This window comes from Mastomys coucha, unplaced genomic scaffold (assembly GCF_008632895.1).
Source record: "Mastomys coucha isolate ucsf_1 unplaced genomic scaffold, UCSF_Mcou_1 pScaffold22, whole genome shotgun sequence".
NCBI lineage: Eukaryota > Metazoa > Chordata > Mammalia > Rodentia > Muridae > Mastomys > Mastomys coucha.
The window spans coordinates 29,551,224-29,565,560 of NW_022196905.1; positions in this window are offsets into that span (position 1 = coordinate 29,551,224).

Below are 14,337 nucleotides of genomic sequence, written 5' to 3' on the forward strand. Positions count from 1 at the left end.
CCATTCTGACTGGTGTGAGGTGGAATCTCAGGGTTGTTTTGATTTGCATTTCCCTGATGACAAAGGATATTAATACTCTTTAATTTACATTTTTAATCTTAGCTGACTGAATCCACAGATCCAGAATCTCTGTCAGGGAGTACAGAGGTTTGAATAGACATGGCCCCCAAAGACTCGTGTTTTAACGCTTGGCCCATAGGGAATGGCATTATTGGGAGCTGTGGCCTTGTTGGAGGAAGTATGTCACTGTAGGGGCTTGCTTTGAGGGCTCCTATTCTCAAGCTACACCCAGTGTGGCACACAGTCTGCTTCTGTTGCCTGCAGATCAAGATATAATCTCAGCTCCGTCAGCACCATGTCAGCCTGCACACTGACATGTTTCTGGCCACGATTACGGACTAAAACTCTGGAACTGTAAGCCAGCCCCCGCTAAGTGTTTGCCTTTACGAGTTGCTATGGTCATGGTGTCTCTTTACAGCAACGAAAGCCAACTAGGACCTGGACGGCCAGTTGTATTAGGTGTATACTAAAGCACAGGTGGAAAGTTTCTCACATTTTCTGCTTGTGCCTCAACTGTAATGTATGGGTCGATGCTCAGACATTTGAAGCTCTGGAGGCCTTCAGGCCTGGTGCTGACCCTGGGGGCTCTTCCTCCAGCTTGAACCTGCTGTGGGTTTGTGTTGTGCTCTACCTCTCCCTGCTTTCTGGGATTTTCCCTCTCTGTCCTGGCCTGGCTCTGAGGGAATAGTTGACACCCTGAGCCTGGGAGGTCCTTTCGGATAGAATCACTGCTGTGAGGACTCAGGGAGGCATTGGGGCATGCATAGGAGCACGACATGTTTTGGGGTGGTGGTGGTGGGGGAAGCTCCACCTGATCAAGGTCTAGGATAGAGCAGTCAGGGTTGGTAACCGGAGCGATAGGCGTGTGTGTGGACCTCACCCTAGTATGAAAGGCAAGCAGCCCGGCATTGCCTGTGGAAAGACCCTGTGGCCATGTGTGCTTCTCTTGGCTGAGGCTACCTCCCGCCTCTTCTGAGTGTGTAGCGTGCCAGCATGGCTGAGTGGGGTGCCCTTCCCTCTCCACCTGCTGTTCCCCGCTGCCTTCCTCTCCAGTGCTTTCACCGACGAGCCGGGGAAATGAAAAAAAAAAAAAATCACTACACCATCTGTCCTCGGTTGGAAAGACACGGCGGACGTCAAGTGGTAGCATGTTTATGTCATAGCGTGGGACTCTACTGCTGAGTAACCTGGCAACTGAGCTCTCTCAGTGAGGGGATGTGGCAGCAGAGTGTGGGGTGGCCATTTTGTCCTGCAGGGGAAGCCAGAAAGAGGAAAGATGAGGAAGAGAGGTAAAATAGAAGATGAGGAGAGAAGGTATGGAGGGGAGACAAGGAAGGGAAGGATCCAGGCAAGGCATGGAGTGGCTTCTCTGTCCTGCAGTCATGGAAGGGAGCTGTGGAGGGAAAAGTTTGGGAGACAAAGAAGAGAACTGGGGCTCAGAGGTTCCATGTCTGTCCCTCCTAGTGGTTTGCCTTGCCACGCAGCCCAGCCCTGTGTGGGCAGCTTGGGAGAAGCAGAGTCTATGCTAGTTGGCTTTAACTTGGTCAGATGCTCCAGAAGTTTAGTAGCCTAGAATGCTGGCCACTCTTGATGGTGTAGATCAAGTGGGCAGCTTGTCTGGCTCATTGGTTTTCATAGTCAGCTGGTGGCTCAGCCAGAGATGGTTGCTCTCCATAACTCCATGTCACTGGGCCCTGTGTCAGCTGGCAAGAAGAGGACCACTTGGCTGGAGGGCTACAGGGACCAACCTTAGCACCTTCACACAGAGGGAGCTGTCCCAGGCTCAGCAGGAGCAAAGGAGGGCCAACCCTGGGCACGGGTGCTTCCCGGGCCTTCTGGTGCTGCAGTTGCTATTTCCCTCAGCTGAAGTGATCACAGGCCGAGCTTCTATCCAGGGTGGAAGAAGAAAAGACTCAGTTTCTTCATTCTGTTTGGTGGTGGGGTTGGGACCCAGAACCTCACACATGCTGCACCCAGGCTTTTCTGAAACAAGGCTTCAACATGTACCTGGAGCACCTTCATCAGTCCTGGAGCACGTGATCCTCCTGCCTCACACTCCTGGCATGACTAGTGTGCATCACCACACTCAGCCAAGGTGCAGCTGTCACCGAGTAGAGGGCTTCCCTGGCCACTTTGCTACTCTATCTGCATGCCAGGTTGGTCCCAGGCTCCAGACTGAGTAGTGCTGACTCTCTCTCAGAGGCTGTGTGTCAAAGTCATAGCCCCCAGAGTAGTGCTATAGGAAGTAGAAATTCTACGAGATGGGTCTGCAGGAAGTTACCTCACTGGACATCCCATGGAGGGTACTGGGACCCAGGCCCCTTTCTTGTTTGTGACGAATTATCTTGGAGCAACCTCTGAGTCATTCTGTCCCCAGGGTCTACTAGACTGTGAGGGATCTGATCTAATCAATGAAATAATTCCTTTATGGGTTTATACTGTGTGTTATTGGAGGTGGAGGGAGGGAGGAGGTGAAGCTTACCCAGAGGACAGAGGACTGTGGGGGACATATCTTGTCTGGCCTCTGCACACTCCTGTGGCCATGACACTCTGCCTTGCCACAGACTTAGAAACATAGAGCCATGTGACTGTGACCGTGGGGTGAACCCTCTGAAACTGTGAGCAGAACAAATGTCCCTTCCTTAAGCTGTTCCTGTCAATGCATGTGGAGGTCAGAGGACAGCCTCTGCTGTCAGGCTGTGCTTTCCACCTTCTTTGAGACCGGGTCTCTGAGCTCAGGAGCTCCTCTGTTTGCCTCTCATCTCCTTGCAGGAATTCTGGGATTATAAAAACTTGTGCTACTGGGCCAGGTTTTATGTGGATTCTGGGGATTCAAACTCAGGGCCTCATGGTTGTGTGGCGAGTGCTTTGCTCACAGTGCCACCTTCCTAGTGCACAGGTAATTCTTTATGATGATGGGAAGCTGACCAACGCAGGGCCCGTTTTGAAGGGAAGACAGTCTACCCCTAGGGACCTATCTTGTGGACCTCCACCTGCAGAAAGCATGCTAGGCCAAGGGCCACCCATGCTTACCGTGGCAGGGCCATCGAAGTAGCCCTTCCTGGGATGCTCAGGACCCACCTGCTGGTGACTTGCCTTCGTGGTACCCCAGCAGCCTTGCTGAGTCTTCCTTGGACTAGGTAGGGCTAGGTTGTTCCCCACCCTAGAAGGCAGAGGGGACAGGCACTTTCAGAGGCTTGTCAGATAGGCTGCTTCGACCTGAGAGCTGAGGATCCCACATGCTGGGGTGAAAGCCTTTTAGAGAATGGTAGTAGGGGTTGCTAAAGGGGCACTAGAGATGGCTCCCGCTAAGGATATCAAGGGGGGATGGCATCACTGTTTCTGTGGGGACTCTAAGCCTTGCTTTCTTAGAGGCCAAACCAAAGGCCCAGGGTAGGTGGTCCGAGACCCACTCCAGGACTGGAGCCTGCACCTGGTGAGAGGAAATGTGGTAGGATTCAGTCAATAGAGTTGCAGAGCTGGGCTTTGGAACGGCCCTTTCCTTCTTTTATCCTTCTGCATTCACTCACTACTTGGGACCCTTCCCCTAGCCTCATCATTTCCTCCCTCTTGTCCCTGCCTGGCTGCAGCCTCTGCTGAAGCTCTGCTCAAGCTTGTCTAGACTCAATCCTGGCAGCGGCTGATGGGTCGGTTCCGACTTCTGTCTCAGTGCTGCCCTCTTCTGGCAGAGGCCTGTGGTGTCCCGTTTGAGATCTCTGGCTCTTTTTTCCCTCAGCAGGCCCATCTGAAGGCTATCTATCTGCTTGGCAGATGGTGAGGGAGGCCTTTCGGGGGGGGGGGGGGGGGGGGTTACAGTCTCTTATCTGGATGCCGAGAGCAGGGTCTAGGAGGGAGACTCAGATCTGACTCACTCTTTCATTTACAGGACAAATACCTGATTTAGACCGGGAGAGCAGAGAAGGTGTCAAAGTGAGCAATTGTGCTAGCTGGGATCATGTCCCTGTTTTCTGATCCTTTAAACAAAATCGCAGCATGGCCCTTTTCTGGAGAAATCTCTAGGTGAGACTGTAGGGTTGGGAGCTTATGTTCCATGGGGCAGCCTCCCTAGTATCATTACAGATTCTCCAGTGTCCCTGTCACCTTTGGACATCTTCAGATTTCTGTTTGACCTCAGTCTAGGAGACACCTGTGATTGTAGTACCATCCACTTCCTTCTGGTGACTTCATTCTGGCCATGCAGGTGGCACCGTTGCCTTCCATGTTGTCCCCACTGCAGTGAGCCTGTACCAGGTTCCACTGTTGGGCCTGGTCACAATATATCACTGAGCAAAGTCAGCCCAGGATCCTGGAGGCAGGAACTGAAGCAGGAGCCATGAGGGGTTTGACTTACTGGCTGGCTACTCATAGCTTGCTCAGCCTGCTTCTTTATAGCATCCAGGTCCATCGTCCTAGGGTGGTACCACCCATGGTGAGATGGGCCCTCACATCAATCAAGAAAATGTACCAAAGTCCTGTCCACAGGCCAATCTGCTAGGGGGCATCTTCTCAGCTGAGGCTCCCTCTTCCCAAATGACTCTGGCTCATGGGACAATTCACATTCAACTTGCCTTACACCTGAGAGGGACACCTGTCTGTCCCCTCACCGAAGAGTGGTCATGAGAGTGGATGGCTGAGAGAAGCTGGGCTGGAAGATATGGTTCTGAGGAGAGGCCTCTCCCCACTCAGCCCTTCCCTCACTGCCCTGGGAATGGTAGATGTGAGCCCTTGTGGAGGAGACCTCATTTGCTGTGGGTTGGGATGGAGCAGGCATCAGATCTCAACATGGGATTGGACAGGCTCCAGCTTTCTGAGTCCAAACCTTCCGTCAGGAGAAACAGATGAGGGCAGACATCTGTGGGCTATGAGGATCCTCAGGGCAGATCAAGAAGAAGCTGGCAAGGAGCTTCGAGTTGTCTCTCTTGCTTACTGCTAGGCAGCGAACACACCTTGGATGCCCATGTGAGCCAGACCATTAGACCCTAGGCACCCTAGGCCGGCACCTCTCATGCCACACATACCTTTGCAAATGTTCATCCTGCTAGTTCATCTCTTGAATGGCTCTCCACATTCTTAAGAATTATCTAACGTGTCATCTCCTGCTGGATGACCTCCCCAAATATTCCAGCTAACGGTCATCTCATTCCTTCACAAGATGGTGGATGGGCAATTCTCTACTTCCAATTAGAAAATCAAAGAGCTCTAGAGTCCTGTGAGAAAGTTAGGTTCACAGACACAGACATGTTGCAGAGCTGTTTTGGCCCCTGATTGGTGGTCATGTGGCCTTGCATATGTCCAGGATGGGATGGTCATCAATAGCCCAGCAGAGCAGTGGCCTGGCCCCACAGGACAGCCTGTTCTCTGGCCTAGTTATTATCCTTATGTAGCTCCCTTTTGCTCTGTCCCCTGGGTCCACAACTCCTCCGAGACAGGACCCAGTCCCTGCTAGGCTGCCTTGAGGAACCTACATCAGTCTATTTGTGGCAAAAGGTTAGCTGGCTCTTGGGAAATGTCAGGGATAAATCAGAGCTGGCCTGAGACAAGGCCCAGTGACGTGCTGTCATTTTACAAGTCTCCTTCCTTAATCAGTCAGGGACAAAAACAAGAGATGAAGGGTTCCCATGGCAACCAGCAGCAGGACCCAGGCTTTCTCAGTCTGAGCCTGTCCCAAGAGGACAGTGCTGGCCAGAGGCTGGTGACCTTGGGATCAAGTGGTAGGAGCCAAGTGTCTCAGAGTGTGACTCCAGACACCTAAGCTTGGGCTGGAGAGTGGAAACTGGCCCAGCTAATCAGTCTGAATGAATAGGAATCCTGGGGCAGTAGATGGAGAAACTGAGTCCAGAGGAGAAAAGTCAGAAAGCAAACTTCGTGGTACCCAGGGCCCCTGAGAGTTCTCTCATGATGCTAGTTTCCTAAACTATAAACTTTTAATAGTATTTTTTTAACTCACCACCCAGCCACCAAGCTGTGCATCCATCTACCCACTTCACTCATCTATCCACCAATCTACCTCCCTACCTTCCTACCAGTGCACTGCCCACCCATCTACCTATCCATCCATTTCTCCACTCACCCACCCACCGACCCTCTTTATCCAACCATTTTTTGAATGATCAATTGATCAATCCATCTATCCCCCTCCCGCAAAGCCAATACGTCCATCTGTCCATCCATCCGCCTCTCTGTATACACCATTTGCCTCTCTACTTCCCGCCTGCCCCTCCACTCACCTACCTGAGCATCACACATCAGCAGTGTGGTCTTAGAAGATTCATCCACAGATTCCAACTCAGCTTGAGATGTGCAGTGTCTGGGCTTACCAGGAAGATCATTAAAGTTGTGGAGAACGTTGCTTGATTATGTAGGCCAGTTGGACATCTGGGAAAAGCTTGCAGTGGATGTAAAAAGAACAGGGCCATGTTCCACATGGGGCAGAAAGCACCAGACTCAGTTCGATGATCTGAAACCCCTGTAATGCAACCTAAGATGGGCCATGCCAACATATGTGTGGTGGGTAGGAATGCTACCAGTCCCCAGCTAGTGACACCAGAGTTTTGCAACTGTAGAGAACCAACAAGATGCTTCTTCCATTCTTAGTTGGTTTTGGTCCATAGGCATGAATCCACCTATATCCAGCATAAATTATATTTGGAACAAAATCTGAAAGGTTTCACTTTTTGGGCTTGAGAGGTTTGCTCAGTGGTAACGAGGACCTGAGTTTAGTTCCCAATACTCATGTTAGATGTCACTGCCTGTTCCTCTAGCTTCAGGGGGACCTGACACCTCCAGCTTCTGTAGGCACTTAGGTGTGCAAACACACATGCACACACACATACATAATCAAACGAACACTAAAATTAATTTTGAAAAATGAAGAGGTTTCCCTTCTGCGGTGTTGATTGCTTAGTGTGAAGCTGGGCATTGTGGTTATCATAAACTACGATGACGCTTACAACTCCTTTTTAAAATTTCTTTTGTACGTCTATGGTCAAGTGCACATTGTCACATATGCTCAGCTTGCGCGCTGCTTCTGAGCTCAGAGGCAGAACTGTTAAAGCACTGCCCCAGGCCTTAACAGTTTGGACCGTCTTGTGGCTGTGGCTCTGACTTGCACATTCTCAAGGACCACTGAGCCTCCGTGTCTGCTTTCACTCACTTTCCACTTGAATTTCTTTGTTATGAAGCACGAGTCCCTGTATTGTGCCCATTAAACCCTTTGCGTTCTTTTCCAGGGAGTGGCAAGAAACAGTGCTTGTGCCTCAGTGCTTCTTGGCCAGACTAGGGGTGGAGTGAGGGGACCGTGGGCTCAGAGCTGAGAGCCTTTGTGGTGCATGAATGCTGGCAGGCTGAACCATGTAAAAAGGGCCCAGAAAAGACTTGAGTGAGGTGTTCCAGTGCAGCCATTCTTCTGGGTGACAGTCCCTGGTGTACATGCCCTCCAGGTGTGGCCGTATTACCTGCTGACAATCCCTGGCGCACCTGACCTCTCAGGTGTTCTTCCTGGTGCACCTGCACTCCCAGGTAACTGCAGCATGCATGTGTGACCCCCTTTCTTACCTGTGACTCTGGTGACTGTTTTAGGAGTTAGGCTTGTCCGGGGTCAGTAATGAGTGATTTCTGCAGGTGTCATGGTTTCCAAACTCACTGACTTTGAGCTTTAGTCACAGTTTTCCCAAACATATCACCTGGGAGGAGTCTGCTCACCCGTGCACATGTCCCTGACAGCTGCAGAGGACCACACCCACTCTTCTTAAAAACAAACAAACTTTATTTTACTTATTTTTGTTAGCGTGTGTTGTGTATGTGTATGCATGCATGTGTGTACATGTTTGCGAGCACCTGTGTGTGATGCGTGTGGTGGGGGCATGCCATAATACATGTGTGGAGGTTAAAGGACAGTTTTGTAGAGCTGGGTTGTCTCACCATATGCTTTGTTTGTTTGTTTGTTTGTTTGTTTTGAGACAGGGTCTCTCACTGTGTACACCAGACTGGCCTGGGAATGCACAGTACAGTGGTCATCCTGTCTCCACCTTCTGAGTGCTGGGATTTAAGGCCTGTGCCATCCTATGTGGCTCGCCTTCCACTCTTGCATGGGTTCTAGGGGTGGAATTCAGAAAGGCTAGCACTTCAAGCACCTTTACCTATTAAACCCACTTTATGACAGCTTTAAAAATTATCTATCAGTGCTCTCTCTCTCTCTCTCTCTCTCTCTCTCTCTCTCTCTGTGTGTATGCCCACACTTGTGTCTCTCTCTCTCTGTGTACATTGCTGGATCTTTGCCACATCTGTACAGAGACATGTCCATATATACACATATATGTATACCTATGACTACACTTGCACATACACATGCCTCTGTCTACTTCTTTACACATGCTCGTGACACTTACATACATGCACATACACATGCCTATGTCTCCTTGTATACACATCTCCTGATACTTACCTACCCATGTATTAATACACACAAGTGCAGACACATCCATAGACACAACACAATCACACTTAATCAGCATGTTTACAGATGTACACATACATACAACGCATAGATTTACACAAGCATGCATAAACACGTGTACAAATCCATACCCACATGCACATGGAGCACACGCCCTTACACGTGCATTGTTGTTGTCTTAGAGTAGCCCATACACCCCTCCCCACCGCAGCAGCAGGGAGGCATTCTTGGGGTTGGATGTCTTTGCCAGCACTTGATATTATCCTAGTTTAGGGGTTCTGCCAGCCAGTGGGCGTAAAGAGGCGTCTTGTTGTGGCTTTAATTTGCATTTCCCCAGTTCTGCATGTGGCCAGGCATCTGGGCTTCCTCCCTCGCCAAGAGTCCATCTGCTCGCGTGCCGTCAGTGCTTTCTGGTGGATGCTGGCGGTGGCGGTGGCGTGCCTACCTGCAGCTGCCCTTTCTACTCTTCATTTGCAGGATCCACACTCCTGACTCCTGAATCTTAGGAAGTTATTTTAGAGTAGCCATGTGAGTGTGTGTCTCAGTATGTCTATGGCTGTATGTCTGTATGTGACACACGTGACACAGTCTCCTGCTCTGTGCCTGCCAGTGATTGTTGGCAGGCATATCCTACAGACTCAGAGGGCCTCATGTCATCATTTTGTGACTCTATCAACTGTCACAGATTAATAAGCGACTTGATGCTGGTTTTAGGTGAAGCATGCTCAGAGCTCCCAAAGTGTCCAAGGATCAACCTTGTGCCCTTGGACTCCACTTTTTTGTGTGTTGAGGGGGGGTGGCTTATCAGGCCCTTGTGTTCCCTGGCTGTTTGCCAGCACCTGCTGAGGTGACTGGGGCTTCATTCATGCTCAGACTGAAGTGCCTGGGCTGGCTCAGAATACACAGTGTCCTTGAGTCTCTGGTCAGGGACACAGAATGTTCCAGGTGGAGTGGAGTCAGCCTCTCCCAGGCCACACAGATCTCTTCATGGAAGTCAGAGCAGATGGAAGAGGAGCGGATGCTAGGTTCCATCAATAAGTACCCATCATGGGCTTGCAGCCTGCCGGGTGGGCACTGTGGTGGCATGGCTGGCTGCTCAGCAGTCCTCTTGCTTGCTTTTGGGCCCATGCCTATGTGCCAGATGGCTGAGCCTCCTGGAAATCTGATCTATGGAAAATCAGGATTTTTCTTAATTATGAAAATTGTCACGCTGGTAGAACATGGTGGAGGAAGAACACAGCAGCACCAATCTTCCCCTCTCCCCAGGTTTCGCTAGTGATAGGAAGCAGCCTTACCCTCCCCCCCGAGTCTTGTGGAACGCGCTCTAGTAAATTTCAGGCACTGTAGCACTCGGTAACCTAACCCTCCCATTTGCCTCTGTTAAAAGCAAGATTATGACCCCACAGAACCCAGACTCATTTCCACAACCAAGCAGGCTAACGTGATTTCTTTGAGCTCGTATGATATCCTTCCAGCAGCTTACAAGTACCTGAAATGTCCCCAAGTCCTTCATGTCCCCATGTGGTCAAGAGTTACACACTAGCCACTGGTGTACCTTTTTAGTGTCTTTTAGACAAGAATAGCCACATTTCTTGCAAACTGAAAGCTCCAGATTAAAACCAGCCACTTTTCCTCTGTGATGCTTACTTATAATGTTTTTATTAGCATATATTAATTATTCACACAATGGCCTTCATTAGGATATTCTCATGCATCTATGCGATATATTTTGATGCCCACCCCTCTTATCTCTTTTTTTGTTTGTTTTTTGTTTTTTGGGTTTTTTGTTTGTTTGTTTTTGGCTTTCTCAAGACAGGGTTTCTCTGTATAGCCCTGGCAGTCCTGGAACTCACTCTGTAGACCAGGCTGGCCTCGAACTCAGAAATCCGCTTGCCTCTGCCTCCCAAGTGCTGGGATTAACTGACCAGCTCTTGTCCCTTTTTTGCCTTCTACTTTCATGTCTGTCTTTTTTTCCCCCCAATGGGTTTAATCATTTACTTTACAGGAGCATGGCACTTTGCTAATAGATACTCCACTATATAAAATGTCTCCTCCCAGCAACCATTAATTGTCTATAGACCCTCATGGAGGAGCCTGGGCTCAACAGGCTGGTGAAGGGCCCGTTCTGCACAGGTATCATGTAGACAAGCAAAGGGTGTCATGTTTCTCCATGGGCAGCAATGGGCCTCCCTGCTGCTGTCCTTGTCCCTCATGCATACAGTCTTACCTCTGCAGTAAATAGAGAGCCTGAAACTGACATGAAGCACAGATTGGTTTTATGCCATGACTCCGTCTCCAGTACTTTCAGTTCCTAGTGTTTCCACTCAACACCCCCTCTGTCTGGAGGATGAAAGCATTTCCCAAGGAGTGGGTCTTCAGGTAATGACCACCCCCAGCTTTTGTTGGTTTATCTTTTGTGTTTGCTTGCACAGTTGGTGACAAGAAATCTGTAAAGTCTTGTATTGGCTTCTCTGTAGATAGCCTGGCCTTTCCTACTGTCTGCCTCGAAGGTTTTCTGTCTGTGGTTTTCAGTGATTTGAAAATACGTGCAGGCGTGCCATTATTTTCTTGGTATTTTATCCTTGTTGGGGCTCTCTGGGTTTCTTGGCTCTGGGATCTGGTGTCTGTCAGCAGCTTGGCAAACGTTAGTCATGACTCCTTAGGATAGTTCTGCTCCCTTCTCTATCTCTTCTCCTTCTGGGATGCCACAGAGGCATGGTGGCACTACTAAATAGAACAGGGGAGAAGAAATACAGCTGGAATTCATGTGCAGAAGCCCCGAAAGGAGATGGTGACTAGGCTGGGGATTCCAATATATGCAAAGAGGCCCCCAAAGTCCTCTACACAAAGCTGCCTGAGCAAGGGGCCATGGATGGAGTCTCTCCATGCTGACAGAAGGGCAAAGACACCAGCAGGACTCACTGCAGCTCCAAACTTGCTGCTGGCCTGAACACCTGCATCTGAACCCAGGACCCACTCGGAGGTAGGAAAGAAGTGACTTCTGCAGGTTCCCTTGACTTCCGCGTGCTGCCCCCAGGCAGGTGTCCCTTCATCTCATCCTCCTCCTGTCTACTTTCTTGTCAGGTCAGAGGCTGGCGTGGAGGATGGCACCTGTGTCCCTCCTCTTGTCTCTCCTTTTCTTGGGTGTGTTGTTACCTGCCAAGGCCAATCCCTCAGCATACCCGACTTTCTTTGACTCTCTAAGATGGGATCATGTACTTGGCTCTGCCTCTCGGTTCACTGACTTATTGTCTTTGTTCTTTTCCATTGTTGTGGATTCAGCCCACGACTTTGTGGCTTCATGCACTCTAAGCAGGCCCTCTGCTGCTGCTGTGCCCCAGCCGTACTGTCTGTTGCTTGCAGCCCACCCAGTGGTATTTCCATTCCAGATACTGAACTTTGCAGGCTAGAATTCCTGTTTTGTTCTTTGGGGCATTGCAAGTCTCTGCTGACAGCCTCCATCTGCTCGCTCATTGTGACCATCTGGTTTTCTGAATTCTTTGAAAAACTGTTCTGCATGGAGTAGCTGCTTCCCACATCTCTGAGTGCCACCGTTGGGCAGCTCTCCTCCCTGGCATGCTCACGGTTTCTGGGTCTTCACAGTTGGTCTTCCCTGTGGCTGGGCTGCTGGGTGATGCCTTGTAGTCCTGGCTTGGATGCCTCGAGTCCTGCTGCTGGTTGTTTGCCCTCTTGTCAGCACGACCCCGTTGGAGGCTTGTTTTGCATCTTAAGTGGATGAACCGCTGTCATTTCTTGCTCTGGGACCCAGTGGCCTTTTCCTCATGCCTGGCTTTTCTGCTGAGTGCCAAGGGGTTAACTGGCCAGGGTGCAAATGTCTCTCAGCACTGTGCAGACTTCAGACTGCCTCCTGCTCCCAGAATACCTGGGGAGACCTCTTCTATTTCCCCTCGCTCAGGTAGCTTTGTGTAGAGGACTTTGGGGGCCTCTGTGCACATATTGGAATCCCTAACCCATTCACCTCCTCCTTTCCGGGCTTCTGCACATGGCTTACAGCTGTGTTTCATCTTCCCTGGTTCTATTTACCAGTGCCACCATGCCTCCATGGGGCCACCTTCCTTTCCGATGTTTCAGAAAATGTTCTGGGTAGAATGTGAGCACAGTCTCCAGCACCTGTAACTTACTGTCATGCTTTATGGCTGTGTTTGGGAGGAGCCACCACTGTCAGTCAGTGCAGGAGCCAACAGCCAGGCATGTTCCCCTTCTCAGCTGGTGATATTCTGCATGCCTCATTCCATGCCTTGTAAGGTTCTCTGAACATAGCTCGAGGGCACATAGATAGCTGTTGTTCCCTCTGTCATGAATATCCAGAGCCTCACTGTGTGGATGAATCTTGGTCACCTGCTGAAGGACAGCAAAGGCATACTCATTGTGCTGTCATTGTGCTGTACATGTGTTACACATGTACATAGTCATGTGTAACATGGCTATGGCTGTTCTTGGTGTGTGCTCTTCCTACTGAAGCCACGTAACTGGAGAGGGCAGTAGCAGGGGACTCTGTGTCTGATGGCTTCAGTCACACATGGCTTATTGTCCCTGCAGTACTTGCTGTCTGTGCTCTCAGGTGAATGCCACTCTAGAAATCAGGTGAACCTATGAGGGACACATGTGTGCAATAGCCACAGTCCTTTCTTTGGTTGTCTTTTGTCCTCTACCCCCATCAGCAAGGATCTTTTTGTTTTGTTGCCATGTATGTATGTATGTATGTATGTATGTATGTATGTATGTACGTACTCATCCCAGCTGGCCTCCAACTCCAGCCTCTGCCTCCCAAAGATTGGTGGTACTACAAGCACACTCCACTACATTTGGCACCATCCGGGCACCGTTCTCACTCTGAGCAGGCCCTGTGGCCCCATCCTGAGCCTGGCTGGCCTACTCATGCCACTAAACCTTCAGGGTTCAGCTCAGAAGCTGCACTCTTGTCTCTTCTATTTCCTCTCCTTGTTTCCTTCTTCTCTGTCCCCCTGCCTCTACCCTGTGGTTTCGAGGGCAGACTCAGGGCTTTCCCTTGGGCTCTGTGATGTGGGAGCCACTCAACAGCTCTAGCACTTAGGTTTGCTCATAGGCCTCTGTCCCTGAGCCATCTGCCAGGCCCCTTTGGTTTGTTTCAGGAGGTTAATCTCACCTCCTTCTGCACCTCCGAAGTTCTCTGAGAAGCTAGTGGAGCAGCGGGTGCTGTGGATGGGGTGGGGCAAGGGTTCGGGTGGGGCTAAAAGAGCCTAGGGTGTCTCATGAAGAGGGCTGCTCAGACACACTGGCCAAGAAAAGAAGCAAGCCAGAGCTTTTTTTTTTTTTTCCATCTTAAAAAGAAAGCAAAAGCATCCATATGTTAAAAATAAACTATTTTCACTTTAAAAGGGCAAAAGCAGCCCAAACAAACAGAGTTAATGAAAGGTTTTTGGCTGAAAGCTGGGCTTGGAAACTTACAGCCACCCAAAGATGGGAGCTATTCAGACCAGGACAAATCTGGCAGGGCCACCAGCAGGGTGCCAGCCTGTTATGCACAGGGGGTGGCCAGGAAGCAGAGGCATGTTGGGTGTACACCATGTCCAACAAGCCAGAAACTATCATTGGAAGGGCCTTTTCTGGGTTGGGTTCGAGACACAGCTGCACCAGTAGCCCTGTGGACAGGGGGTCAGGTGGAGGCTTCCTGGGAGAGGTGGCCCCTGTGCTGAAGTCTGAAGTCCTTCCAGGCAGAGGGAGGATGCTGGGGGAGAAGGAGCCAGAGCATGTGCAGGGACCTGTGTAGATCAAGTGGTATTCCCAAGGCTAGGGCCCCTAGGTCAGATCCTGCTGTGTCC